Source organism: Oryctolagus cuniculus, chromosome 12 (assembly GCF_964237555.1).
Source record: "Oryctolagus cuniculus chromosome 12, mOryCun1.1, whole genome shotgun sequence".
In the NCBI taxonomy this organism is placed as follows: domain Eukaryota; kingdom Metazoa; phylum Chordata; class Mammalia; order Lagomorpha; family Leporidae; genus Oryctolagus; species Oryctolagus cuniculus.
This window is the reverse complement of record NC_091443.1, coordinates 60,570,990-60,598,475: the sequence shown is the minus strand read 5'-3', so window position 1 is coordinate 60,598,475 and position 27,486 is coordinate 60,570,990. Positions and strand designations below refer to the sequence as shown.

The window sequence follows — 27,486 nt, the reverse complement described above, 5'->3', positions numbered from 1 at the left end:
ACTCATTGACCTACCCATCACCTCAACTATTTTTTATGATGAAAACATTTGAGATTTACATACTTTAGCAATAATGATATGTGCACTACTCAATTACTAGCTATTTTTACCACATTGTGTGACATCTTTATCCTATTATTATTGTTTTAATGATTTATTTATTTATTCTAAAGGTAGAGTAACAGAGAGAAGGAGAGAAAGAGATCCTCCATCCACCGTTTTACTCCCCAAGTGGCTAAAACAGCCAGGGCTAGGTCAGGCCGAAGCCAAGAATCAAGAGCTTCCTTGGGGTCCCCCACACGGGTGCAGGAGTCCAAGCATTTGTGCCATCCTCCATTGCCTTCCTGGAACAATAGCAGGGAGCTAGATCAGAAGTGGAGCATGGGCTGGCTCTGTGGCATAATGGGTAAAGTTACCGTCTGCAGTGCTGGCATCCCATATGGGTGCTGGTTTGAATCCTGGCTGCTCCACTTCTGATCCAGCACTCAAATATGGCCTGGGAAAGCAATGGAAGATGGCCCAAGCCCCAGGGAACCTGCACCCACGTGGGAGACCTAGAAGAAGCTCCTGGCTCCTGGTCCCCCAGGGTCAGCCCAGCCCTGGCTGCTGCTTCCATCCAGGGAGCGAACCTGCAGATAGAAGATCTCTCTCTCTCTGCCTCTGCCTCTGCCTCTCTGTAACTCTGCCATTCAAATTAACAAACAGGTGATTTAGTTCTTATAGAAGAATGTAAGAATGACACATTGATGAAGACTACTCTTTTTACATGAGCAGTGTTTCAATGTAAGCAAGAACTGAGAGTTGTTTGAAAGTAAATCCTGAGTCACTAAGGCTTAGTGTTTTGACAGCTGATTAGCTTGAAAAGAAAAATGTCCATAAAATTTTTAGCAAAACTCAACAGTGCTGGATTTTACTTATAATTTGATTTGACTCCATGAATAAATTTGATTTACTCCATGAGTAAAGGAAATTGGGTGTATATAGCATTTGATATTTGGACTTGTTTAATGGGCCCATTGAGTTAAAGAACATTATCTCAGATTTTATTTGAGTCACGGTAAGAATCACTTTTTGCCCTTTGGGTTTCTGAATTGCCTTTAAACTGACTGTGCTTCCTTTTATGCACATCTTATCCTAGCCACCTTTTAGTTTGCTAGGATAATAGTAACTTTAAAGATGAATCAAATACTTATAGGTACATCATATATTGGTTCCCTACATTTCTTTCACTCCTCCATGTGTTTCTACCTCATTCCTAATTTGGGGGAAGAAAGAACCCCTAAATATTTCCACTTCTTTGGTCGTTACTTTCTTTCTCTTGATTTATTTTAGGATCTTCTCTGCTATTTGAAATAATTTGGGAAAATTGTATCCATCCTACAACTTAATCCAAGAAACTAGACCAGATAAACTTCCTTCCCAGAATATTTCTATGAAAATATGCCTATTCTTTCCATCATAAGTAACCTTTATTTCTAGCGGCTTTGTCAAGTCGCAAAAAGATTCCTTACCCTGCCCCCCAAGGTATTAGTTATCTACTCCTTTTTATTTATATGGCTACATAATTCTTCCTACAACTGAAAGAGATCTACACAATGGTGATTTTTTTTTTTTTTCGCTTTAACAGAGATGTGGCTGGCCTCAGTTAAATGGTGGACTTCTTTCAGTGATAAATATATAATACATAAACACATATATACCACCTTTTCTGCACATTCCTCCTTCCCCCACCTCACACAAAGCAATGAATATTAAAATCTCAGTTTGGAGATGGGCATTTAGCCTAGCAGTTCAGACACTTGCATCTGACACTGGAATACTGGGGTTCAATACCCATCTCCAAATCAGTAGTCCAGCTTCCTGCTAATGCAGACCCTAGAAGTCAGCAGTGATGGCCCAAGTAATTCTGGTTCCTGCCACCCACATAGGAGACCTAGAGTGGGTTTCCAGCACCCAACTTTAGCCCAGCCAAGTCCTGATCATTGTAGTCATTTGGAGAATAAACCAGAATATAGGGTCGGTCTCTCTCTCCCTCCCTCCCTACTTCTCTCCCTCCCTCCCTCCCTCCTTCTCTCTTTCTCTCCTTCTCTCCCCTTTCTCCCCTCTCTTTCCCTCCCTTGCTCCATCCCTTCCTCCCTCTGTCTCTCTGCCTGTTAAGTAAATAAATAATTAAGTAGGTAATTGTTAAAATTTTCAGTCTGTACTAGCTATTTTATCAGGCTCAAGGCATAGGATTAAGTGAGGCATAAGGACTATGCTTAAGAATCTTACAGTATAGATGTTGTTAACAGGTTGCAGTATATTTCTATGAATGTTGGCTGCTGAGAAGGTAAATTCTAGCCTAGGTGTCACATTAAAGATGTTGTGTATTTTCTGTATGCTTCCAAGCAGCATTAGGGGATTTTTTTTTCCCATTGAACTCTTTAATACCAAGGGGTCATATGCTTTTACCTTAATGGTATGTACACATATACGAACATTCTGCTCTTTCCTTCTCTGATACCTGAATATATTCAGTGTCTCCAATTAATCAGTTACTTGACCAAAAAAGAAATTTTATTGGAAAGATATTTTACGAAGAGGAAACATGAGTCTGTTAGGTGGAAAGCCAGATAAAATGATAAGAAGTGCCCTAACTCCAAAATCAGTAGACCTGGCTATTAACTCCATTTTCCCACAAAGTTGGAGTGAGTGAGTCCATGGTTTGCTGGATCTGTATGTCGACTATGATATAAGCTTAGAAACTCTCTGATAAAAATACTCATTTCAAGCATCATTTACAATTGCAAAACATGCTGTTAGCGTATAGGTTTATCCCATTTAGAAGTGGAAACTTTAGAGTTGTGTCCAGTTAAGAAACAGAATCCTCATGGAACTGTTATTCAGAACCTCTAGCTTGGGACTTAATCAACTCAGATGATGCCTTGTGGCTTCTGGGTCCAAGAGGAGTTTGTCAGGATTTTTGGAGATGAAGCTAGCACTTGCTTCATGTTTTCCTGCTTAGGTAGGAAGCACTAACGGAATATATTTGAATACAGTGGATCATATTTATCCTGTGGCGATTTTACTTGTATAGTTCAGGAAAGGAATAGCTTAGAGAAATCCTTTGAAGACTTAACTTTTAATTTCAGTGTTGGCTAGTAGTCAGGAAAAATGTATTTTTCAATTTTTTTATGAGTATGTATTTCCCTTATAAGTGAAATGAGGACAAATACTTTTGCATTCTAACAGTTTTTTTTTTTTAATTCAAAAGAGTTGAAGCAATATAAGCAATATTGTTTACTAAAAGAGCAAGAAAGGACGGCGCCGCGGCTCACTAGGCTAATCCTCAGCCTTGCGGCGCCGGCACACCGGGTTCTAGTCCCAGTTGGGGGACCGGATTCTGTCCCGGTTGCCCCTCTTCCAGTCCAGCTCTCTGCTGTGGCCCGGGAGTGCAGTGGAGGATGACCCAAGTGCTTGGGCCCTGCACCCGCATGGGAGACCAGGAGAAGTACCTGGCTCCTGGCTTCGGATCAGTGCCATTGGGGGGTGAACCAATGGAAAAGGAAGACCTTTCTCTCTGTCTTTCTCTCTCACTGTCCACTCTGCCCGTCAAAAAAAATAAATAAATAAAATAAAAGAGCAAGAGAAACACAAGCTTGAGGAGTTAGGGTAAGTGAAAGTCATTGTTTTCTTTCGTTCTACATTCTAAAATTCTTTCATTTCAAGAGTACTAGAAATCCTTATGCTTATACCAGTGACATTAGAAAATGTATAAATTCACAAAGACACTCACAACTATGTCTCCAGAGATTGACCATGAGTGCTGGCACAGAGAGCTTTAGTGTACTAAATGTTTATATATTTTATCTTTCATCAAATGCAACAAATATCATCAATTCTGCCACCTGTAATGTCTCATGATCCTGAAACAGATTGAGGAGAGATTTAATTTTGCTTCATCTATGGAAAAATATTTTCTAGGCAAAGTCATCACTCAAAATATATTTCAATGCAGAGGCATTTATCCTATTTAGGAAATTTGAACAAGTTCTTTAAAAAAACACTTGTTAGTTTATTTACAGACAATCAATATGGAAATTGTAAGTAATATTTTCATTTACTTACATGAAATAAAACTGATTTTTTTTTTTATTTTTTTGACAGGCAGAGTGGACAGTGAGAGAGAGAGACAGAGAGAGAAAGGTCTTCCTTTGCCGTTGGTTCACCCTCCAATGGCCGCCGCTGCAGCCGGCGCACCGCGCTGATCCGATGGCAGGAGCCAGGATCCAGGTGCTTTTCCTGGTCTCCCATGGGGTGCAGGGCCCAAGCACCTGGGCCATCCTCCACTGCACTCCCTGGCCACAGCAGAGAGCTGGCCTGGAAGAGGGGCAACCGGGACAGAATCCGGCGCCCCAACCGGGACTAGAACCCGGTGTGCCGGCGCCGCAAGGTGGAGGATTAGCCTATTGAGCCACGGCACCGGCCCAAAACTGAATTTTTAAAAACACTTTTATTCTAAGGACTAGTCACTGTTTACAAGAACTATTTTGTCTCCTCTGCCATTCTATTTGCTACACAATAAAATGAGTTTTTGTATATATGGAAATCATATAACTAGCCATTTAGTTATGGCATTGGAGATGCTCTATTTAGTGTTTGTCAATATTGCTTTGCTTTTGCCTCTGCTCATTCATTGCATGCAATGTATATATCACCTTTTTTCCAAAGAGCCCTAAGTGTTCCATTCACATTATCATATTTTCCCTTGGGAGTATACATTATCTCATCATTCAGGAAAAAAGAGAGCGAAGTTGTGAGTTGGGCTTTGAATGGCAGTCATCTACCTCTGAATCTGACTATGGGTTTCCATAAAACAATAATAAACATCCATTGCTGCATACTATGTGCCTAGCATTGTTCAGAAGCATCACATGTATAGTCTTATTTATGTTCCTTCAAGGCAGATAAAATTAATAGTACCATTTTGAAAAGGAGAAAACCAGGGTGTGAAGGGGTAAGCAACTTGCTCAAAGTCACCAGTGACTCAGATGTAGACCCAGATCCCGCCAAACTCATCAACATCCAACGCCTTATTTTTAGCACAAAGCTTACTACAGCCCCTTTTTGAGTCATTGCTGCACTCTCATGCTTTCACTTCTTTATTTCCATTGTCCATGATGCATTAGGCTTCAGGGTCCTTGTGAGTGACGAGCATTGCTGGAAGTTGTAAGGGAGGAGAGAAAGGCCAATGTATATGAAGTCATTTGTGGTAAATTGCCTAAAGATATCTCGCAAGTAGAAGTCCCAAATAGCCAAGATTTAGGGAATTTGTTGTGATTTATCATTCTATGTCAATATTCTCTTTGATATATAATTTTGTGTTTAGTCTGATACTCTTTCCTTTAAGAGGAAGTCCAAAATTGGGGAAAATTTGGTGCCATCAAATCTGGATCTGGATCCTTCACCTACTTGCCTTCTGGCTTTTTTGCAAACAAGAAATGACAGCATCTATTCTTGTAGTTAGAAACATGCTGAATGCTCTACCAGTGGGAAGGGCTGGCTCTTTGATTGTGATCAGACTTAGAAGACAACTGATGGCCGGTGCCGTGGCTCACTTGACTAATCCTTCACCTACGGCACCGGCACCCCGGGTTCTGGTCCTGGTTGGGGCACCGGTTTCTGTCCCGGTTGCTCCTCTTCCAGTCCAGCTCTCTGCTGTGGCCCGGGAGTGCAGTGGAGGATGGCCCAAGTGCTTGGGCCCTGCACCCGCATGGGAGACCCGGAGAAGCACCTGGCTCGTGGCTTCGGATCGGCGCAGCGCTGGCCATAGCAGCCATTTGGGGGGTGAACCAACGGAAAGGAAGACCTTTCTCTCTCTCTCTCTGTCTAAATCTGCCTGTCAAAAAAAAAAAAAAAGACAACTGATAATTTCACAAATTCTTGTAAGGATATAGTTTTAAATCATAGGAGGTAATAGATAAACTGTTGATTCTGAATTATCTCTTAATAATCTGGCATGATGGAAATTTGCCTGGTCAGAAAGTACTACCTTAACACTAAACTTTAATCCAATAGCCAAATAACTCACTTAGTGACCTTCAACCATTTTTAGTGCCATTCATGAAGAATGATACATGTTAAGTGCTTGTCATGACCCATTAAGTGGATTTTACAACTTTCTAATGGGTGACAGAATTTAGTTTGAAAAACACAGCTGAAGAACATACAGACTCCACAATGATTTTTTTTCCATATATGAAGACATAGAAGATATGGGGGAAATAATTGTCCTTCCTTCTCCAAAAGCTTTTCACAACCAGCGACAGAATTCTCTCTTCTAGGGGGAAACTAACTTCGGATGGTAAGGAGAAATTAGTCATCCAGTGTACTGAGGAGATTGTCATTGGTTTGTTGGTTCATTTATTAATTGGGAGTGAGCCATTCTATAGTGTTTACTGCCCATTTTACACAGGTGCCTCACACTGGTTCATCGACTACATTGTCTAATCATCCACAGGAGGCTAATTTAAATTGCTATGCAATTCGTGATTAAACCATCAGATGATGATGAAACCAGTGGTTGTTAGTTTAAATTCCTCTCCAAAAGATCTTTTCCCCAATGTATTTAAATATAGAAACTAGCTTAAGATAATGATTAACAGCTTTAATACACTAAATAAAAAATGATATCTTCCACAGTACACAATTACCAAGAGCATTCAGCATGTGTTAGCTATAACTGTTCATTTTGTGAAAAAAGAAAATTGCAAATTGAATAGATGTTCAATGCCTTTGCTAGAAGTCACAAGGCTTCTTTTAGTATCCTATGTCTTTGTAAAAATTAAATTCATCAATAATTTTAAAATGCAGTCTCAGATTGTGAATCAATGAATCAAAGCTACCTTTTCATAGAAAGTGAATTGGTTTCTGATCAAGAAAACAATGTAGATATTAATTGGCAAAATAGAGTTGCTTATGTACTTTCAGTTTTGAATTTGAAATGTTCATTTTGTCAATATGTAATGGGACATATTTATCAAATATCAGTCAATGGTAAATTTGGGGCTTTAAAGGACAATCCTGGAGAGTTTATTTGCAATCATTTTATTAATGTATTTACAAAATGTCTAGTAACTATCATAACAGCCAGTGGGGACAAGCAACTGCTTATCAGTTATTCACATTTTGTGAGTGAGAAGATCAACACTTTCAGTAGATGTCCTCTGAAAGAGGACAGTTCCATTTATCATTCATTGCCTTATAGGAAATATCCCTGCTCACTAAACATGATGCTGGTCTTAATGAATGTATTCTTGAACGTGCAGGGGAAAAAAGGAAAATGGTCATAAACATATCTCTGTTATGCGAGCTGTTCCCAATTTTCCTGCCATCACACAGCTCTGCTAGCAACCATGCTGACGGAACTTATCCTCTAATAATTGTTCTTATGACTAACTGGGGAATCCGATGCCTGGTCACATGTGCACAGTGCCATATATTTTTGTCTTAAAGGTTTTATTTAGTTATTTGGAAGGTGGAGTTATGGAAAGGGAAGGAGAGACAACAAGAATGAGAGAGACCTCTCCCCAAATCACACAAATAACCTGGAATAGCTCAGGCCAAAGTTAGGAGCCTGGAACTCCATCTGGTCCAACATGGGTGGCAGGGACCTAAGCACTTTGGTCATCTTCTGCTGCTTTCCCAGGTGATTAACAGGGAACTGGTTTGGAAGTGAAGCAGCCACACCCATGTGGAATGCCAGCTTCACAGATGACAGTTCAATCCAATGCACCACAATGCTGGCCCTGGCTATGATTATTTAATACCCAACTGCATTAAAGGTATCCCTTGATGGTATTGAACTGGAATCCCCTGGTATGTTTCTAACTCTACCATTTGGGGCAAGTCTGATTGAGCATGTCCCAAATTGCACATCTCTTCCCACTCTTATTCCCACTCTTATATTTAACAGGGATCACTTTTCAGTTGTTTCGACACTTGAGAATAATTGTGTATTAATTACAGAATTCAACCCATAGTATTAAATAGAACAATCAGAAAAAAATACAAAAAGGGATAAAGTATTAAGTTGTTCATCAACATTTAGGATAAGGGCTGATCAAGTCACCATTTCTCATAGCATCCATTTCACTTCAACAGGTTTTCTTTTTGGTACTCAGTTGTCACCAATCAGGGAGGACATATGATATTTGTCCATTTTGGACTGGCTGATTTCACTCAGCATGATGTTTTCCAAATTCCTCCATCTTGTTGCAAATGACTGGATTTCATTGTTTTTGACTGCTGTATAGTATTCTGTAGAGTACATGTCCCATAATTTCTTTATCCAGTCTACTGTTGATGGGCATTTAGGTTGATTCCAGGTCTTAGCTATTGTGAATTGAGCTGCAATAAACATTAAGGAGCAGACCACTTTTTTGTTTGCCAATTTAATTTCCTTTGGGTAAATTCCAAGGAGTGGGATGTTAGGGTTGTATGGTAGGGTTATATTCAGGTTTCTGAGGAATCTCCAGACTGACTTCCATAGTGGCTTAACCAGTTTGCATTCCCACCAACAGTGGGTTAGTGTCCCTTTTTCTCCACATCCATGCCAGCAACTGTTGTTGGTAGATTTCTGTATGTGAGCCATTCTAACCAGGGTGAAGTGAAACCTCATTGTGCTTTTGATTTGCATTACCCTGATTGCTAGTGATCCTGAACATTTTTTCATGTGTCTGTTGGTCATTTGGATTTCCTCTTTTGAAAAATGTCTATTGAGGTCCTTGGCCCATCTCTCAAGTGGGTTGTGTGTTTTGTTGTTGTGGAGTTTCTTGATCTCATTGTAGATTCTGGTTATTAATCCTTTATCTGTAGCATATGCCATCTCACTAGTCCAAATGATCCATTTCTGTTCACAGTTGATCATAATGATAGGACTAAGAGTCAAAGGGATCACATAAACAAGACTAGTGTCTGCAAATACTAACTGATAGAATAAAAAAGGGAGAGAATGGTCCAACATGGGAAGCGGGATACACAGCAGACTCATAGAATAGTGGATGTCCTAAACAGCACTCTGGCATCAGAATCAACCCTTAAGGCATGCAGATCTGGCTGAAAAGCCCATGAGAGTATTTCAGGCATGGAAAGCCAAGACACTCTGGGAAAAAAAAAAAAAATTACCTAAGTGAAAGATCTCCGCAAGTGAGATCCCAGTGGAAAGAACGGGCCATCAAAGAAGGAGGTACCTTTCTCTGAAGGGAGGAGAGAACTTCCACTTTGTCTATGACCTTGTCCAAATATGATCAGAGTCGGCAAACTCAAAAGGCTTCCATAGCCTTGGCAGCTCATGACAAGAGCCTAGGGTGATTACTGAGGCCATAAACAAGAGTGTCAATTTGTTAAGTCAACAACAGGAGTCACTGTGCACTTACTCCTCATGTAGGATCTCTGTCCTTAATGTGTTGTCCAATGTGAAGTAATGCTATAACTAGTACTCAAACAGTATTTTTCGCTTTGTGTTTCTGTGTGGGTGCACACTGTTGAAATCTTTACTTAATATATACTAGACTGATCTTCTCTATATAAAGAGAATTGAAAATGAATCTTCATGTGAATGGAAGGGAAGAGAGAGTGGGGGGTGCGAGGGAATTTATGGGGGGGGGACCATTGTAATCCATAAGCTGTACTTTGGAAATTTATATTCATTAAATAAAAGTTAAAAATAAGGTATCCCTCTACAAAAGATGCTGCCGTTTAGTGCATTTAATGTTACTTGCACTTGCTCAATTCCTGTCCCCTCTAAGCAAGACACAATAATATTTCTGCATGAATAGATGAGGAAATAAAAAGATCGGGAGAAATAAAGTATGGAAATAAAATTATTGAACATTTATTTAGATAGTGCCTTTGTCTTCAACATGCTAGGCTTTTGACTGATAGCATCTCAATTGAACTTTGATTGATTTACCAAAGAATTTTCCTTGTCAATATCTTACAAATGAGAGCAGAGACTCAGAGAAGTAAATCAGTGCAGGATCTCTCAGAGCTGATTAGAAGTAAAGTTGGAATCCAAGAGGAAGTGTATCTGAAGACAAGACTCATTACAATGTGTTTTTAGAGGTCCCAGTTTAATGTGGAGCTAGACTGACTAGAACTAAACCTGTACTCTTCTGACCTACCTTTCTTTAATATGCTTACCCCTGTGTACAACAAAGCTACAGCTTTATCAACTCAAAGCACAGTTGTCTTCTAAATATGGGCACTTTGCTAATGAATTAGCATAGGTAAAGATTCAGAGTTTTCCAGTGAGAGGCCAGTCATTCAATGAGTCATCTCACTACATCTTCTTGACACAGTAAACAGAAGTCTGAGTCAATCAAAATCAAATCTTTCACAACTGCTAACCAACTGTTATTTCCATGTGGGAAAAACTTGGCTCATCGATTAACAAGTAGCAGTGATGGTTGATTGATAACTGAGCAAAGCACTCTTGCTTACTCTATAGATGGAGCCTTTTCATTGTGGTTACACCCTACGTGTCTCCTGGGCTTAACTTCAAGCATTCCAAGCTCATCTTGCTCTGTCTTGATTCTCCAGGATAAGATCATTCTAAGCTGTGATCACTTAAAAAAACAGTTTTTATCTAGCTTTGCTTTCTATGAACAAGGCTATTGATCCTCTGCTGTATAGTAACCATTGCTCTCTAGAGCAAGGTAGATCCCAAAATAAATCCATAATACTCTCAACACCCCTTCAATGCAATGACTAGCAACTACATACCACATGCCAGGCATAGTCCAAGAACCAAAAGGATTTACATGAGCCTGGAAAATTTTGTGAGGAAAGATTGATAAGCAATGCTAAGGAGTTATAACTTCATTTTGTAGGAAAACATTTATGGTTTTATAAGTAGGAAATGGAAAATTATTTGGGATGTACAGCAATTTCATTAGTAAGCAAGCAATCACTTACTTTTATAACTAAGCAATTACTATGAATCAGCTAAAGGAATAATTCTACTGACCTCAGAACAACTCTTTAGAACACTTTAAATACATTTCACCAAGATCTACATGGCAGTGGGTCAGTTTCAACCTTGAATGTCAATCTCCTACTCACTATTTGAAATATATCTCAAACTAAGGCTTTTTGTTTTTGAAGTCTAATCCTTTGTTATGGAGCAAATGTGTTATGAGGTAGTTTTACCTGAATTACTTGCTATAATGATAAAACATGAACACAATTTTTTGTGCACTAAGAATGATCTCAGTCATGCTATCTTTAAATCTTGATCATTTGGCATGATTCTAAAGATTTCATTTAGGAAGTATAATTAAAAAAACAGTATGCTTCTAGGTGCAATGAAGAAATGCTTATGTCTTTCTGAGTTATCAGTGCTATTTAAAAGGAGAATATAGTACACCTACTTTATAGGCTCCAAGATTCTCAGAATTCTTAGATCTTTAGCAACAAGAGATCAGAGAACGTGAACTGCATAGAGTGAGAAAAATCAATCCGTGCTGTTGTTATTGTCTTTGAGAGGCAAACAAGTTAATAGTTTAGATTTCTTCATGCTCATATTAGAGGATAATTTTAATTACATACTATTTTCTAATATGCTTGTTCTGTGAATGTACTGAATTTTCTGTATCTCTTTCCTTTATAAAATGTAAGTGTCCTTACCTTATCACAGAGCATGTTTCCAATCCTTATTGTTTTCATTAGCTCATGGTGTGTAATTGATTTTAAGCCTTCATTGCCATTTTCAATGCCAAAGTAAAGCCAACCAGAGTGATTTTCACCCTTTTATTAACAAATGGGAAACACATGTTACTCATAATCACCTGGTTGTTCTTAGCCCAAGGCAGCTTTAGAGCTTTCGCAAGACCTCTGCTCTACCCAGGCGCTCACTGAGAGGGAACACAAAAAAATTCAGCTTTTTACTTTAAGAATCAAGTCCGGGTTTGATTTCCCAGGTTTTCAATTTCCCATTTGTTGTCAGGAATACATCCTGAAATTTTATTTATCTGCTAGACATTTTAAGCTAAATGTTTAAATGAAAGTGACCAAAGACTAATAAGTATTTCCAGTGGGATACAATGTGAGGTTGAGTCAAGAACTCAATTTCATGTTTGTTCTGGTGGGAGGTAAGTTGTACATTGATGACCTCTGTTTTAATTAATCTGAGCATTAAGCCTTCTTCTGATGTCCCCAAGTTCTGAGGTTGTAGACATCTATCTGAGTACATCAATTACAAACACGTCAATCTGGATGCACTGCAAAATAGAGCAAATTCTTCCTTGGTTTGGTGAAAAGATAGCAGTAGTGGGCAGGAAAGAAGAGCTGAAATAAGTTCTTTCAAATAATATTCTCTTTGGGGGATCATTGGTCCCAGAGACCCATGAGAAATTTGAGATTCCATGTCAATACCTGAGAATGCATTGATGGTTAATGTAGGTTTTCTTATTCATGAATAATTATTATAATGTAATAATAAGTGAAAGTAACTGGAACATTTTATTCATACCTTGCTATTAGCGATTGTGATGCTCTTCATACAGCCATCTTCTCCGGGTCATCATATTGTGACCTCATCATGTGCCCCACACCACATAATCTGCCGCAGCCCCTGGCACATATTTCAATATCGTCCTTCTCCATCAAAGTGATGTCTATCAGGTGTTATTTTATGTGTATATTTATGCGTTGTTTTACTCTGACTCTCCACTGTCAGCTTCATGAAGGCAGAAACATTTCTGGCTGCTTTGCCACTGTATTCCTAGTACTTAAATCTGTCTGCAATGAGACGGGAGCTTAATTATCATTGAGATACATTTTGATGCATTTGACACATACTGCTGATAGAATTTAGAAAATGTTCATTTTCTTTAATGAAAGAATCTCTTTAAGAATGCGAACTTTTATCGGGGGAATGTAAATGAGTACAATCATTGTGGAAGGCAGTATGGAGATGCCTCAGAGATCTGAAAATAGATCTAGCATATGACCCAGCCATCCCATTCCTAGGAATCTACCCAAACGAAATGAAATCAGCCTATGAAAGAGCTATTTGTACCTCCATATTCATTGCAGCTCAGTTCACAATAGCTAAGATATGGAGTCAATCCATATCTCCATCAACTGATGACTAAAGAAAATGTAGTATATATACACTATGAAATATTACTCAGCCATAAAAAAGAATGAAGTCCTGTCTTTTCGAAAAACAATGCATATAACTGGAAACCATTATGCCTAGTGAAATAAGCCAGTCTCAAAAAGACAAATATATGTTTTCTCTGATATGTGGCAGTTAGTATAGAATACCAAAAAAATGTATAGGAATGAAATGTTCATTTTGGGATATAACTATCATTATTAGTCCTTGTTTATACTCCTATGGAACTGTGCCCTTCCTACTTTTTGCTTGGTGAATACTGTGATTAGTAATGAATTAAGCCTATGAATATAGAGTAGATTAAAATTGTGCTTTTGCAAAAATTGTTGAAGAGGGGTGGGAGAGAGGGATTGGAGGTGGATCAGAAGAGTGAGGGAAGTGTAGTTGTCTTCTTGGAACTCTACCTACGCAATGCATAAAATCTATTCTCTTTATATTAAAAATAATATGAACTTTTAAAATCACATGGAAGTAGACCCACTCATGTTAAAATATAAAGGGTAAGAAATTATTCCTGTTCCCTGTTCACATCTCTATTGAGACCACATTGCTATAGATCGTTTTTGGTGATAGGACCTTTGCAAAGTAATTAAGGTTAATGAACTCATAGGGACAAGACCTTAATCAGATAAGAATAATATCCTTTGTCTTTATAAAAAAAAACACCTGAAAGCCCTCTACCACCAGCAGCATCAGCAATACCACCACATAAGTACACAGCGAGAAGATGATGTCTCAAATCAGGAAGCCGTCACCAGAAACTGAATTTGCCTACATATTGATCTTGGACTCCTCAGTTTCTAAACTGTGAGAAACTAAATATCCACTGATTAAGCCAGTCTATGTGTTTTTTTTTTTTTTTTTTTTTTTTTTGCTATAGTATAGCAGCCTGAGATGATCAATACATGCACTAATCAGTATGCAGTTACTTTTAATGTCTATATTAAGATATTTTCCATTTTTCATGCTCCATTATTTAGTTCTTGATTTGCTTATGCCATTGATAATATTCTCTAAATGGCTGTACTGATGGAGGTGAATAGAGAATGTCGGAAACTGGCAAGATTAAAACAGAATTTTTCACTATACAATGCTTTTCCCTCTACAAAATAATCATTTATTATGTGCCATGTTCCAAAAATAGTTGGCATTGAATGAACAAGGACTAGCATGTTTGTTGTCACTATATTATTACTGATCCAATTTTAGATTGATCAGTGGGCTAGTCTTCTTTAATTGATACAGTGTTCTGTGAGGTCAGAAAAATATTAGGTACTACAGTGTCCGAGCCCTCCTTGGACCTAAAATCAGAAGATTAAGAACAAAATCATGACCACAAAATAATTCCTATGTCTCTCTGTTAGTTTTTATTTTTTGAGCCTCATCTAATGCATGTAAACAACAAAACCAACTCCTGTAGTTTTGTTAGCAGTGGTTTAATAACACCTCCAAACATTTGGAGACAAGTTTTCTTGTGTTTTCAAGCAGCAAAGGCTACAGGTGTCTGTGAGATGGGAAAAAATAATTAGCTAAAGGTTCATCCAAAAACTGATTGTTTTAAAAACTATATTGGTCATTTTAGCGTGAATCATATCTAATAATCTAAATCCATGGATTAAGCAGTTTCATACATTGTTTTAATTAGCAACAGCTTAGTTTTAGCAACATTATAGGTACTTATGATGGTATCATTTTTTAAGAATATTTTGTCAGTGCATTTTATAATAACCTTATAAACAATTACTAAAGGAAATGACTACATCTTAGAATCATCTAATAAATATTATTAAAGCATTCATGATTGTGCTTTAATTTAAAATATTATTATCTTTCAAGAAGACGTCAGGCATCATGTGCCAACGTGCCACCCCAATGACATCAATAGCACAGTAATGGGTAGCAGTTTCCCCCAAGTATCTTAGACATTCCCCGCCCTTTATTATTTTGAAAATATCCACCATTGAAATGTTAGTTCCTGATTCTCCTTGTGTGAAACTCAAATCTCAATAAGAACATAGAAAAAAAAACTTAATTACCTAAATTTTAGCCTGAGATTTAGACTATCATTATGTGTTACTCATGTATTATATAATGATAATGTTGAATTTTATATGGCATATGTAAATAAGATTTTCTTTGTTTCCTTTTAATTATGCTGCTTATATTACAAATATATTTTTGAAACAAAACACTTCTCTAAAGGCCTGGTGGAATTCCATAGCACATTAAGTACTTTGAAACTTCATCATTCAGCTTGTAAATTTTTGTGACTGTAAATAGCAGTGCTTGAATGAAATGATCAAAACCAATCCCACTTATTTCAATTATTCATTAATTTTACCAAATATCAGTGTGTAGAAGTAATGTGATGTATTCTTCTCCAGATGAAATGTGCTAAAAATAGGATTTTTGAAATTAAAGACTCTCAGATGAATCTATGAAAAGTCTTGGATATGTTCTTGTTGTAAAGTAGAAGACTTGCAAAACTGTAGTTAAGATGGCTAGTGGGCTTTAAAAACAAAAAAAATATAGAATTAATATCAATATTCTTCATTTTGTTTGGAATATAGAAGAGTAAATAACTGGTATTAAGCTATGACTCTTTTATTTTTCTTAAATACAATTGTAGAATGTGATCCTTCCTTCTCCCCCGCACAATTTAATAAATGAGCTTCAGATGTTGAGATTATCCAAGTGGACCCTACTTGCAATTAGATAGATAAATATAAAAGGAAAGCAGAGGATGATTTAAGACCTAGAGAAAGAGAAGTAGACGATGAGACTACAGAAGCAGAGACTGGAACTGTGTAATCACAAGCTAAAGAATACTAGCAGCCACCTGGGGCTGGAAGTGGCAATAAACAGAATCTTCAGTACAGTCTCTGGTGGGACCATGGTTCTGCTGCCACCTTGACTCTGGCCCAGTGAAACAGATTTCATGCTTCTTGTCTCCAGAACTGTGATATAATAATTTTTGTTGTTCTGAGCTACCAAGTGGGTTGTAGTTTATTACACAGCCACAGGAAATTATCACAAAGCTAAAGACTCTCAATTTAAATATCCAATTTAGATTTTTCCTCTGAGCTTTAGAATCATGAACAATAACTTCTGGCCTTTATCATGTGAGTAACTTGCAGGTATGTGGTCCTTAACGTGCCCACCACAGAACTCTGTTTTTGTACCTTTTCCCTATGCATGTCCTCCCAGTCACCAGTGTCAGTTAGTGGCATCATTGTCCACCCAACTGCTCAAGCTAGGGACAACATTTTTTACCTGGGATACCTTAGCACCTGAAGACACTTAGACCAATTAACAGCTGCTCTCAATCTCCCGTGGCACAATGGAATCCAATTCTATAATTCCTCTGTCTCGTTCATTATAACTTTATTCACTGTCTTGTTTCTCTCATTAACTATAATTACATTCTTGGGTCATTTCTGCCTCAAACAGGTTTTAATCGACATGCAGTTCTTGAAACATGTGATCTATTGATTCTGTTCATCCTACTAATCAAAATCTGTTCTATGTTCTTACCAACCCTACACTTCTGTCAAGCTGTGTCCAGTTATGGTCACTAGTTTGAATTTCTTTTTGCAATCCTTTTTTACATAAAAACATTCCAGCCCGGATAGTTGTCTATCTATAGTATTCACTCAGTTGTCTATTGCTGGTTACCATTTTTTAATCCATTAACCTGTAAGCAGTGAAAATATTACTCATAACCTCTTTAGACTTGAAAGCATTTGGATACAAACCATTCTTGGACTTTTCATAATATAGTCCCTTAAGTTTGGCAGAGTGATAAGAACATCTAGATGCTCGGCCCTATTCTCAATTATTTTTCCTCTGGGACATGGGGTGATTCGAAGTTTCTACAAAGTAAGTCTGTAGGATATGTTGCCTAGAAGATATGTTTAGTAGGACAGACCATCATTTATAGCTGATTCCTCAGAATATATAAGAAACAAATTTATTTATTGTATCTGTACCAACACATTATCTAACTTTACATCATCTTTCAAATTTATTAAAATGATTGTTTGAACTTAGAAAACAAATGATAGGGACAAGCATTGAGGTATAGCAGGTAAAGTCATTCCCTATGATGTCAGCATCCCGAATACACACTGGATCATGTCCTAGCTGCTCCACTTCCGATCAATTTCCCTGAGAACGCACCTGGCAAAGCAGTGGACGATGGCCCAAGTGTTTGCACCTCTGCTACCCACATAGGAGATCCAGATGAAGCTCCTGGCTTTGTGACCACCTGGAAAGTGAATCTACAGATGGAAAATCTCTCTCTCCTCTCCCTCTCTCTCTCTCTCTCACTCTGACTTTCAAACTAAATCATATATCAAAATAAAATTTTAATTATCTATGTAATCTAAATATTGATTCACAACAGAACCTCAAATCTTACCAAAACATAAGAAATATGTAAAGCTTTCTTTTCCAAGGACTCTTTAAGAGACCTGTCCACAACTCTTTCTAATCCTCAGGTGGGATGCTACCAATGGGCATCTGGAAGAAGCGCCTATAACAACTCATAAGAATGATTAATCCTCGGATCATACATCCCCCCCATCTTTCTCATGGCCAGATTCTTCAAGGTAATTCCACTCATGCTCTGAGCCCGGAGCACCATGCTTATTTACATAATACATTTGCACTCACCAGATGCCAAGTGTAGATTAATAATCTGATTGGAGACTAGTGATCATCTGTTTGGAAAAGTTGTAATTCTTACTGTTTTGGGGTGCTTGAAATTACAAATCTAGCAGCAAGTAACATATTGATCCCAACATATTTGTGCTATAGAAAGAAAATCATAAAAATACCAATATTTGAATTTAAAATATGACAGTATTGTCCAGCATTCTGCCTTTTGGCAGGCAATTCAGTGGACCTTTGACTGTAATTGTGTGAATAATTGTTCATAATCACATTACAGCTCCTAACTGCTTTTGCTGGCACCAGCCACACAATGCCATAGCTGGGTTTTTGGAACTGTCTTTGAAATTTTCTGAATGAAACACCTACCCAGGGGCACAGAGTGGGTTCAAACTGGGTTGCAATTTTTTTTTCACTCTCTGTACTCTCTGTTGGTTCTTTTCATACCACAAACACTTCACTCCAAAGTACACTTTTCTAAAATGTAGAGATACTTGGTTTAGGTTAAGTGTTATTTGAGTGCTGCTTCTATGATACCAAAGAGATCATCAGAAAATCCATTAGTTTCCTAACCTGAGAACCTCTAATAGTTTCAACACCACTCATCACTAATATTGTACAAGTTTGGGTCTCCTTAATGATTTTCACCTGTAAATGATATTTTGGCAAGGGCTATGAGACCACAACAAAGTCACTGGAAATCCCTGAGAAAGAAAACATTTTGGCGTTGAGGGTTTATTAAAAATGACACTTTGTTGCAGTTTTTCCAAGCACATCATTGCTGCCTGTCATGCAGACCAGGGTTGCCATGGTGAGCGGTTTTGTGAATAGGTAAACCAATAGCAGTGAGACTGAGCATGAATGAAGCTCGTGGCAAAGGGAAGCTCAGGTTGCCTGAAGCAAGAATAACTTGTGTTTAAAATCACAAGAAAGCACAACACCTTTTTCCCAAATGTGGAGCAGGCAAATGTCTATTTCTCTCTCTCCCTGCAATTTCTTTCCAAAATTTTAGCATAGGAAACACCAAGAGTTATCAGAGGAAAAGACTGTCTCACAGTACTGTTACTAGCAGGTTATGGTTAGTTGATTGACTCTAAGAAAAATGGATCCCCCTTCTCTTTAATGTATATCATTTTTATTGTGCCAGGTATTAAAAAAACAATTTCAGATAAGCCTCAGACAGTAGTCAAAGGACCAGCTAAAATCCCATGATTTGCATAGATAAAATTATTAAAGTTATTTAGTAGGATGCTGACTTCTTAAAAAAAAAAAATTATCTCTTTTAAGAGTTCTTCTGTTAGTTCCGGCAAGATGGCGGAATAGGAAGGGAGCACACTGATAGTCTGGGGAGAGATAGTTTAATAAAAGTGGAGATACTGCAGGTTCAAGGAAGAGTAGGGGAGGAAACAGCAGAAGAAACTCTTCTGGAACGCGTGACTCACAGCGGACCTGCGTGGAGAGCGTGGGAGCCCACAGTTCGGGACATCAGCGGCAGACTCAACACACCAGCGCTGGAACGCGAGGTGAGCCAAACCTCAATAGCCCGAGACACCGGCAGGCAAGCGGAGAGAGGAGACTAGAGGGAACGACCCCCGGGGGGGGGGGAAGTTCACAAGGCTAACTGGAAGAGAGAGAGAGAGAGAAAAAAAAAAAAAGGCTAACTAGTACGGACACGGGTTTCTCTCTCTCCGCTCACCTCTCAAGGGCGAGCAAGACAAAGAGCAGGCGCCATCTTGGACATACGTCATAAGCAGAGCGACCTCAGGTCTGCACCGGCCCTGAGCCTAGCAGAAAAACCTGACTCTGGGCGGGACGAATTAACAGGAGATTAGGACCTAGTAAATTGGTGGTGCTACTGAACTGAGACTGTGAAAAAAGAGACGGTGGGGGAGAGAACTCACGGAATTCACGTGAGCACTCTCCAGAGACGCTACAATTCCGTAACTTTGGCAACCCAGTGGGAGGCTGAAGGAGAATTTGAGCCCACTCTGAGGGCCGAACAGCTTCCCTGTGGGGATCTTGGGAAAGAGCTTCCGATCTCTGGCTCCTGTGGGTATATCATTTGCCTGCTAACTACCTCCAACTTCGTTCAGCTGTGCGGAATTACTTCCCTTTTGAATCAAAAAAAAAAAAAAAAGAAAGAGAGAGAGAGAGATTTACCACGCCTAACCTGGGAGTGTCACCTTTGGCACGCCAAACAGAGCTCTCAGGCCACACCCATCTCAAGCCCTAAGGCTCCATCAAAAACAGATAGTCCACTTAATCTAGAGTCATAGTATAACAAGAAAAAGCACCACAGTGAAGAAACCAAATATCTCCAATATGCCAAATAACAAACGCAAAAACCGAGGTAATAAAAACAAGGAAGTCACCATGACGCCCCCAAATGAAAAAGACATCCCAATTCAAGACTATGAAGATGATGACATAGAAGAAATGCAAGAAGCAGATCTCAAAAAATTGATAAGAACATTAAGAAGTTCTCAAAAACAAATTCTGGAACTACACAAATCCTTAATGGACAAGATAGAAAATCTCTCTCGTGAAAATGAAATATTAAGGAGGAATCAAAATGAAACGAAACAACTAGTACAACAGGAAACTGTGATAGTGACTGAAGTGAAGAATTCAATAGATCAAATGAAAAACACAATAGAGAGCCTTACAAACAGAATGGGTGAAGCAGAAGAGAGAATATCGGACTTAGAAGACAGAGAACAGGAAAGGATACAGTCAGACCAAAGAAAAGAAGAGGAAATTAGAAATCTGAAACATATTGTCGGGAATCTTCAGGATACTATTAAAAAACCCAACATTCGGGTTCTAGGAGTTCCTGAAGGCATGGAGAGGGAGAAAGGATTAGAAGGCCTTTTTAGTGAGATATTAGCAGAAAATTTCCCAGGTTTGGAGAAGGACAGAGAAATCCTAGTACAGGAAGCTCACAGAACCCCTAATAAACACGACCAAAAGAGATCCTCACCACGACACGTTGTAATTAAACTCTCCACAGTGAAACATAAAGAAAAGATCCTAAAATGTGCAAGAGAGAAACGTCAGATTACTCTCAGAGGATCTCCAATCAGACTCACAGCTGACTTCTCATCAGAAACTCTAAAAGCTAGGAGGGAATGGCGAGATATAGCCCAGGTACTAAGAGAGAACAACTGCCAGCCCAGAATATTATATCCTGCAAAGCTATCATTTGTGAATGAAGGTGAAATAAAGACTTTTCATTGCAAACAGAAATTGAAAGAATTTGTTGCCACTCGTCCAGCCCTGCAAAAGATGCTTAAAGATGTGTTACATACAGAAACACAGAAACACGGTCATCAATATGAAAGAAGGTAAAGGAAGGAAACCAAGGAAGGAAACCTCACAGCAAAAGATCACAGGGAATTCAAAGCATATATTAGAACTTATCTTTGGCAAATGGCAGGGCAAAGTTACCACTTATCATTAGTCACTTTGAACGTGAATGGCCTGAACTGTCCAGTTAAAAGACACCAATTGGCTGATTGGCTTAAGGAACAAAACCCATCTATTTGCTGCTTACAAGAAACACATCTTTCCAACAAAGATCCATACAGACTGAAAGTGAAAGGCTGGAAAAAGATATACCATGCCAACAGAAATGAAAAAAGAGCGGGCGTAGCGATCTTAATATCGGACAACATAAACTTTACCACAAAAACTGTTAAGAGAGACAAAGAGGGACACTATATCATGATTAAGGGATCAATACAACAAGAAGATAAAACAATTATCAATGTATATGCACCTAACTACAGGGCACCAGTTTATCTAAAAGATTTATTAACGGACTTAAAGGGAGACTTAGACCCCAATACAGTAGTACTGGGGGACTTCAATACTCCACTCTCAGAAATAGACAGATCATCCGGTCAGAAGATCAACAAGGATACAGTAGATTTAAACGACACTATAGCCCAAATGGATCTCACCGATGTATACAGAACTTTCAATCCTACAGCTAAAGATTTTACATTCTTCTCAGCAGTACATGGAAGCTTCTCTAGGATTGACCACATACTAGGCCATAAAGCAAGCCTCAGCAAATTCAAAAGAATTAGAATCATACCATGCAGCTTCTCAGACCATAAAGGAATGAAGTTGGAAATTAGCAACTCAGGAATCCCTAGAGCATACGCAAACACATGGAGATTGAACAACATGCTCCTGAATGAACAATGGGTCATAGAAGAAATCAAAAGAGAAATCAAAAACTTTCTGGAAGTAAATGAGGATAACAGCACAACATACCAAAACTTATGGGACACAGCAAAAGCAGTGTTAAGAGGAAAGTTTATATCAATAGGTGCCTACATCAAGAAATTGGAAAGACACCAAATAGATGAGCTTTCAATTCACCTCAAGGATCTAGAAAACCTACAGCAAATCAGACCCAAATCTAGTAGGAGAAGAGAAATAATTAAAATCAGAGAAGAAATCAACAGGATTGAACCAAGAAAAACATTACAAAAAATCAGCCAAACGAAGAGCTGGTTTTTTGAAAAAATAAACAAAATTGACACCCCATTGGCCCAACTAACTAAAAAAAGAAGAGAAAAGACCCAAATCAATAAAATCAGAGATGAAAAAGGAAATGTAACAACAGACACCACAGAAATAAAAAGAATCATCAGAAATTACTACAAGGACTTGTATGCCAGCAAACAGGGAAACCTATCAGAAATGGATAGATTCCTGGACACATGCAACCTGCCTAAATTGAACCAGGAAGACATTGAAAACCTAAACAGACCCATAACTGAGACAGAAATTGAAACAGTAATAAAGGCCCTCCCAACAAAGAAAAGCCCAGGACCAGATGGATTCACTGCTGAATTCTACCAGACGTTTAAAGAAGAACTAACTCCAATTCTTCTCAAACTATTCAGAACAATCGAAGAAGAGGGAGTCCTCCCAAATTCTTTCTATGAAGCCAGCATCACCTTAATTCCTAAGCCAGAGAAAGATGCAGCACTGAAAGAGAATTACAGACCAATATCCCTGATGAACATAGATGCAAAAATCCTCAATAAAATTCTCGCCAATAGAATGCAACAACACATCAGAAAGATCATCCACCCAGACCAAGTGGGATTTATCCCTGGTATGCAGGGATGGTTTAATGTGCGCAAGACAATCAATGTGATACACCACATTAACAGACTGCAGAAGAAAAACCATATGATTATCTCAATAGATGCCGAGAAAGCATTTGATAAAATACAACACCCGTTCATGATGAAAACTCTAAGCAAACTGGGTTTGGAAGGAACATTCCTCAATACAATCAAAGCAATCTATGAAAAACCCACAGCCAACATCCTATTGAATGGGGAAAAGTTGGAAGCATTTCCACTGAGATCTGGAACCAGACAGGGATGCCCACTCTCACCACTGCTATTCAATATAGTTCTGGAGGTTCTAGCCAGAGCTATTAGGCAAGAAAAAGAAATTAAAGGGATACAAATTGGGAAGGAAGAACTCAAACTATCCCTCTTTGCAGATGACATGATTCTTTATTTAGGGGACCCCAAGAACTCTACTAAGAGACTATTGGAACTCATAGAAGAGTTTGGCAAAGTAGCAGGGTATAAAATCAATGCACAAAAATCAACAGCCTTTGTATACACAGACAATGCCATGGCTGAGGAAGAACTTCTAAGATCAATCCCATTCACAATAGCTACAAAAACAATCAAATACCTTGGAATAAACTTAACCAAAGACGTTAAAGATCTCTACGATGAAAATTACAAAACCTTAAAGAAAGAAATAGAAGAGGATACCAAGAAATGGAAAAATCTTCCATGCTCATGGATTGGAAGAATCAATATCATCAAAATGTCCATTCTCCCAAAAGCAATTTACAGATTCAATGCAATACCAATCAAGATACCGAAGACCTTCTTCTCAGATCTGGAAAAAATGGTGCTGAAATTTATATGGAGGCACAAGAGACCTCGAATAGCTAAAGCAATCTTGTACAACAAAAACAAAGCCGGAGGCATCACAATACCAGATTTCAGGACATACTACAGGGCAGTTGTAATTAAAACAGCATGGTACTGGTACAGAAACAGATGGATAGACCAATGGAACAGAATTGAAACACCAGAAATCAACCCAAACATCTACAGCCAACTTATATTTGATCAAGGATCTAAAACTAATTCCTGGAGCAAGGACAGTCTATTCAATAAATGGTGCTGGGAAAATTGGATTTCCACGTGCAGAATCATGAAGCAAGACCCCTACCTTACACCTTACACAAAAATCCACTCAACATGGATTAAAGACCTAAATCTACGACCTGACACCATCAAGTTACTAGAGAACATTGGAGAAACCCTTCAAGATATTGGCACAGGCAAAGAATTTCTGGGAAAGACCCGGGAGGCACAGGCAGTCAAAGCCAAAATCAACTATTGGGATTGCATCAAATTGAGAAGTTTCTGTACTGCAAAAGAAACAGTCAGGAGAGTGAAAAGACAACCGACAGAATGGGAAAAAATATTTGCAAACTATGCAACAGATAAAGGGTTAATAACCAGAATCTACAAAGAAATCGAGAAACTCCACAAAAACAAAACCAACAACCCACTTAAGAGATGGGCCAAGGACCTCAATAGACATTTTTCAAAAGAGGAAATCCAAATGGCCAACAGGCACATGAAAAAATGTTCAAGGTCACTAGCAATCAGGGAAATGCAAATCAAAACCACAATGAGGTTTCACCTCACCCCGGTTAGAATGGCTCACATGCAGAAATCTACCAACAACAGATGCTGGCGAGGATGTGGGGAAAAAGGGACACTAACCCACTGTTGGTGGGAATGCAAACTGGTCAAGCCACTATGGAAGTCAGTCTGGAGATTCCTCAGAAACCTGAAGATAACCCTACCATTCGACCCAGCCATCCCACTCCTTGGAATTTACCCAAAGGAATTTAAATTGGCAAATAAAAAAGAGGTCTGCACCCTAATGTTTATTGCAGCTCAATTCACAATAGCTAAGACCTGGAACCAACCTAAATGCCCATCTACGATAGACTGGATAAAGAAATTATGGGATATGTACTCTTTAGAATACTATAGCGCAGTAAGAAACAACGAAATCCAGTCATTTGCAACAAAATGGAGGAATCTGGAACACATCATGCTGAGTGAAATAAGCCAGTCCCAAAGGGACAAATACCATATGTTCTCCCTGATCGGTGACGACTGACTGAACACCAAGAGGGAAACCTGTTGGAGTGAGGTGGACACTATGGGAAATGGTGGCTTGATCAGCATAGCCCTGACTGTTAATGAACAACTTAATACATTATCCCTCTTAGTAGTTTTTTTATCTGTTCTACTTAATATGACTGGTTTAGATCTGTAATTGATGCACAGTTATTCTTAAGTGTTGAAAATTAACTGAAATGTGATCCCTGTTGAACATGGTGGTGGGAAGGGGAGAAGGAAGAGATGTATAATTTGGGACATGCTCAGGCTGACTTGCCCCAAGTGGTGGAGTTGGAAGCATACCAGGGGATTCCAATTCAATCCCATTGAGGTGGCATGTACCAATGCCATCTCACTGTTCCAGGTGATCAATTTCAGTTCACAGTTGGTCATGGTGGAGGGACTGGGAGTCAAAGGGAGCACATAGACAAGTCTAGTACCTGCTAACGCTAACTGATGGAGTAAATAAAGGGGAGAGTGATCCAACATGGGAAGTGAGATACTCAGCAGACTCATAGAATGGCAGATGTCCTAAATAGCACTCTGGCCTCAGAATCAGCCCTAAAGGCATTCGGAGCTGGCTGAAAAGCTCATGAGAGTATTTCAGGCATGGAAAGCCAAGACACTCTGGCAAAAGATCTCTGCGAGTGAGATCCCAGTGGAAAGAACAGGTCATCAAAGAAGGAGGTACCTTTCTCTGAAGGGAGGAGAGAACCTCCACTTTGACTATGACCTTGTCTAAACAAGATAAGAGTCGGAGAACTCAGAGGGCTTCCATAGCCTTGGAAACTCATGACTGGAGCATAGGGAGATTACTGATGCCATAGACAGGAGTGTCAATTGGTAAAGTCAACAACAGGAGTCACTGTGCACTTACTCCTCATGTAGGATCTCTATCCTTAATGTGCTGTACATTGAGATTTAATGCTATAACGAGTACTCAAACAATATATTTCACCTTGTGTTTCTATGGGGGTGCAAACTGTTGAAATCCTTACTTAATGCATACTAAACTGACGCTCTGTAAAAAAAAAAAAAAAAAAAAAAAAAAAAGAAATTATCAATTCCCAACTTGACTCTCACTGGGATTAAACATGACAATAGGTCTGCTCTGATTTCATCATCATTTAAAAAAAATCATCTATTATTTTTCACTTTATGTTTCTGTGTGGGAGCAAACTGTTGAAATCCATACTTAATGTATACTAAGCTGATCTTCTGTATATTAAGATAATCGAAAATGAATCTTGATGTGAACGGAAGGGGAGAGGGAGTGGGAAAGGGGAGGGTTGTGGGTGGGAGGGACGGTATGGGGGGGAAGCCATTGTAATCCATAAGTCGTACTTTGGAAAATTATATGCATTAAATAAAAGTTTAAAAAAAAAAAAACAACAACAACAACAAAAAAAAAAAAAAAAAAAAAGAGTTCTTCTGTTTATCCGGCGTCGCAGCTCAATAGGCTAATCCTCTGCCTGCAGCGCCGGCACACCGGGTTCTAGTCCCAATCGGGGCACCAGATTCTGTCCTGGTTGCCCCTCTTCCAGGCCAGCTCTCTGCTGTGGCCCAGGAGTGCAGTGGAGGATGGCCCAAGTCCTTGGTCCCTGCACCTGCATGGGAGACCAGGAGAAGCACCCAGCTCCTGGCTTCGGATGAGCGCGATGCGCTGGCCATGGCAGCCATTGGAGGGTGAACCAACGGCAAAGGAAGACCTTTCTCTCTGTCTTTCTCTCTCACTGTCCACTCTGCCTGTCAAAAAAAAAAAAATTGAAAAATAAGTTATTCTGTTTACATTACTATTTTATTTGATATCATTAAACAAAATGGAGACAGTCAATATATATCTGTATATACCACATTACAGAGCACTGCTTTGTAAATTTTTTTTTTACTTTCACTTTTAATTTGAAAGGAAGCAGTAGAGCCACAGACTGAGAGATCTTCCATCCACTGGTTCACTCTCTGAAGGCCTGCAACTGCCAGGGGTGGGCCAGGCTGAAGCTAAGAGCCTAGAACTCACTCTGATCTGCCACAGGGGTGGCAGGGACTCAAACACTTAAGCCATCATCTACTGCCTCCTAAAAAGTGCACTGACAGGAACTTGGATCTTAAGTGGAGGAGCTGGGACTTCAAACAGCACTCTGATATGGGGATTCAGGCATCCTAAGTGACATTATCATCTTTCCCTGTGGAAACCTTCTGTGCTTTCTATCTTTGCTCTAGCTACATATCCTTCAGTGTTTCATATGCCACTGGCCCCTATATATTAACATCAAAAACTCCGTCCCATAGCCACCTTTTCCTAAAGCCTGATTTGTACATAAGAGTGTACTTTGAAAGGTTTGTAGAAAAATGGAATTGAAAGGTAAGTTTATTTCGGTGCAATTTTTGTTTGAAATC

The 27,486-nt window shown here is 38.9% G+C and overlaps 1 long non-coding RNA gene across 2 annotated transcripts in view; it reads left to right on the top strand.

Annotated features, from left to right (window-relative positions):
* Positions 1–27,486, top strand: part of LOC138844545 (uncharacterized) — a 448,524-nt gene that overhangs the window by 273,083 nt on the left and 147,955 nt on the right. For both annotated transcript variants that reach the window (XR_011380479.1, XR_011380478.1), the window contains exon 5: positions 17,662–17,772. This is a non-coding gene — a long non-coding RNA (uncharacterized lncRNA). The remainder of the gene's footprint in view (positions 1–17,661; positions 17,773–27,486) is intronic.